The sequence below is a fragment of the Stegastes partitus genome, unplaced genomic scaffold (genome assembly GCF_000690725.1).
Source record: "Stegastes partitus isolate 25-593 unplaced genomic scaffold, Stegastes_partitus-1.0.2 Scaffold844, whole genome shotgun sequence".
Taxonomy (NCBI): domain Eukaryota; kingdom Metazoa; phylum Chordata; class Actinopteri; family Pomacentridae; genus Stegastes; species Stegastes partitus.
Window position 1 is genome coordinate 56,053 of NW_007578575.1, and position 3,849 is coordinate 59,901.

Consider the following 3,849-nt stretch of genomic DNA (forward strand, 5'->3'; position numbering starts at 1 on the left):
GGGGCGTGGTGTGTAGGGGGCGTGGTTTGCTGCGGCTTCGGGGACAGCACCGGCTGCAGTCAGGTATTATTGGGCGGGGGCATGGTGTGTAAGGGGCCGGGGGGCGTGGTGTGTAGGGGGCGTGGTTTGCTGCGGCTTCGGGGACAGCACCGGCTGCAGTCAGGTATTATTGTCACAGGCTCCAAAAATCCAAGATGTCAACCAGGAAGTAGCAAAACCCTTCCTTTTCTCAGTGCAGAAACCAACGGGTGATGTCACGGTAGCTACGTCCACCTTCTATACAGTCTTTGACTTGTATACACATGAGCTAACAGCTCAGCAAACAGTTGAACCATTGGGGTAACTCGAATGAAATGTTAAGCTATGGTGTGCGTGTGTCGCGTCGCATATCGTGTGCGCATCGTGTGTGTGTGCGCGTGCGGACGTAGCGTCCCGTGTATGTAGCGTAAATGTGAATGTGTGTGTGGAGGGGAAAGGGGTAAAATTCACTGTGCCTCATCGTTTTTTGACGGTGAAGGATTTGATTGAGGTTGTCTTCGAGAAGTTTAATTGCTAATTCCAGTGAAGTTAAACCTGTAGAGAAACAAAAGAGAAGATGCATTTTATTTTTACAAGTTTTTGCATTTTTATAGGTCATTTTGTTTTTAACTTTTTTAACTATGAATATGTGGCCTTGAGTGATCTAAGTTTACTGAACCGAGTGGATGTGGCCTGCATTCGCAGGTCAGGTTTTTTTGGAGGGATTTGATATGGTGAGGATTGATGTCGAGAGAGGACGTCAGTGCACCCGTAGTCGACTTTGGAGAGAGAAGACCAGCTGCCAGCAGTTAGCTACGAGACAGCTCACCGGACGCCGGCTTGGAGAACCAGATCTGGAGGACCAGATGGCGTGCCAGCGCTGAGGAATAAAAAGACAACTTAACTTACCTCATTACCTGCGGTGTGGTAGGACAGAAACGAACACACGTATAAGGGCCCCAACGGAAAGATAAACTGAGCTCATTAAAGAAAAAAGGCCACAAAAAAAAAGACAATTTTTTCCTATTAGTTTATTTCATTTTATTTTTCATATTCATTACGTAACACCGGTGTACTGTCATACTGTTCTTACTGATGACCAAGAATATGTTTTTCTTTGAAAAGTCAGTTCTGAGTGAGTGTATTTAATGTTGATGATCGCAGCTAGACTTCATGAGCGACTCCCAGAAATCCTGATCACTGGTCCAAATAGCAAATTGTAAATTGAAATAAATTACCACCTGTAGCTTTGTCAGGCAAAGAAGGGTTACAAATGGGCTCAGCAAGCTGAACAAGAACGAAAAGTCACCAGTGAGCTTCTTTAAACGTTCATCACTCAGGATAAAGGCCTGCTACAACATCTTGAAGTGAGTTTGAAAATTAAATTTGACTCACATAGCCTTGATAATTTTGGTCAAAACATGACAAATGAATGATTTAAGTGAACCATTTTCTATTAGCCTAGTGTTTGTATATTTACTTTGAGCAACCTCCCAAAAATATATATATTTATATATACAGGCAGTCATTGCAGGAAAAGTTGCATCCTCCTGGGCATCATCGAAAGGTCAGAGTCAGAATTTTCTTGAAAAACCTGGTTGAAACACAGGCAATCATGTCACAATCAAGTAGCATTTGTTGTGGATGTGCTTCTGCCAGAGTTTTTTTTTTTTTTTTTTTAATCATGTTAACATATTTTGTATTATTGCTATTGTCAGTCTTTGACTTATGATTAATATCTTGTTAACTGCTACATGACAGACTACTTTAATGTCTAAATGAAAGATGTCCTTTTGTTCACCTCCTGACACAGGCAACAGTCCACACCCTTGCAGCTGTCCATGCAGTTTCGGTCATGGGAGGCAATCGGGGAACCCAGGAGCAGACACAGATCAGGCTGACAGGCAGGTTAAGTGCAACAGAATTTAATAAGACAGAAAAAAACACAGAGGGGGGCAGACAGGCTGAGGGAAATCCAGGTAGAGGCGAAGTGGAGACTGGCAGAAACATGCAAATGGAATGGCTATGGTCCGGCAGAGTGTGGTGGAAAGAACCGAGTCTGTATAGGAGCAGTGGTGATAGTGTGCAGGTGAGTCTGGAGTTGCAGCTGAGGGTGATTGTCCTGATTAGAGCCAAGATGCACAGGGGCAGAGAGGGAGAGGGACAGAGAGCGAGAGACAGACAGAGAGGAGGGAGAAGAAAGGGAGAAAAAGAGGGAGATAGGCAAGGGCTGGGGCCGAGGCTGGGGGGTCATGACAGTTTCCCTCCACAGAGCCACAGAAATCTATAAATATGGACTGCAGTATGACTTGAAGTGTGCTACAAACATAAGGAGTGTGCTAATACCTATATGTATTGTTTGTACATTGTTTATGACAACCTCTCAGTGTGAATTTCCTGTTGCTAATTGCTGTTTTCTTCCATTTTGTCTCATCAGTGAGAAACAGCTGTTGGCTCATTAACTGGCAAAAAACATGAGCAAGGAGGCACAAAAGAAAAAAAAACTGTGCTGAACAATTACAAAGAGCTCTGGAGTCCGAAGACTTTTTGAAGAGGCTGTAGCTGGCAGGACATTTAATTGACCTGTGTTACCCTGTGTGGTACTTTATTGGCAATAAAACAATAAAAGCTGTTCCTAGTTCGTTTGTCTGATTTTTTTTGTAAAATAAAACTTTCAAACTTTTGCATTTTAAGGTACATATTTTGAAGATCGGTGTATGGTCATTTATTTTACTAGACTTGTGAATTATACTTAATTCACAAATTTTGTAGCCTGCTTAGTTCTAAATAAATACATTTTATTTGTGTCAAAGGGCCAGCGACCTTTTCTGTTAGCCCGTAAGAAATCATCTCATTTGAGTGATATTTATGGCATGTGATGTAGTAGGCCAAGCTGTGACACTGTGGCTCTTAGAAAAACGGCTGCTGTAAACAACCTATTTTAATTGAAATAACTGCTACTAATTATTATTATTATTATTGTAAATATTGATTTTAGTTCAAAATAACCTTGTGTACATGAGTCAAAAAAAAGAAAAGCTGCATGCACCAGATTTAGCAGAATGCAAATTTTCATTTGCAGTCCTATTTAATTACATTGCTTTCTGTTTTTTTGTTTTGTTTAAAAAAAAAAATCAGTTTATTGTATCAAGCACATTATTTGCATTGGAAGGCATTTAATGTTGTGAATCAAGCGTTAAAGTTGTTAAAATTGCTCCCGTTATTGCATTATTGCTTTATTTCCCTTCTGTTTACTTTTGACATGCTGTGGAACTTCCCAGCCACCATGGCGTCATGTGTGCGTAGTTTGTAGGGGCGTGGTTTGTAGGAAGCGTGGTTTGTAGCATAGAAAAGATGGACGTAGCAACCGGCTCTAAAAAATGAAGCCAATCCGGAAGTGTCAAAAACCTGCAATATCACTACGTCCGCTAGTTGCTGGCTCCAAAAAGCCCTGCTACCATAGACTTGAATTGGAAAAAGAAGTGATCACAGATCATGAAATACCGCATTCCTACAGCCCAGGATTTTTTTCTTATTAGTTTTCATAGTCAAATCCAGAGATGAGGTGGCCAATCTGAAAATAAATCAATACTGAATTTTTAAAAAATCGTCAAAATTTTGCAAGGCAAGGGGCATGGCTGGCTTGATTGACAGTCTGGTCTGGAATGATTGACAGGTCCTCTGGGCAATGCATCGAAGAAGCTTGTTCGCTGCCGAGCTTCGCTCTCATCCACATTTAGGTTAAGTTCAAATAGTTGTTATTTGGTCATTTTATGTCGGTGAAATAACCACATTTCCCACAGTTGTTTGGCTTGTGTTAATCAGTTTTCT

General features: G+C 41.3%; 1 long non-coding RNA gene across 1 annotated transcript; it reads left to right on the forward strand.

Moving 5' to 3' along the window:
• Nucleotides 1–1,417: 1,417 nt before the first annotated feature.
• Nucleotides 1,418–2,652, forward strand: LOC103365475 (uncharacterized). Its single transcript, XR_520613.1, has 2 exons — nucleotides 1,418–1,922; nucleotides 2,456–2,652. It is a non-coding gene; the product is annotated as an uncharacterized LOC103365475 (long non-coding RNA).
• The last annotated feature ends 1,197 nt before the right edge of the window (nucleotides 2,653–3,849 follow it).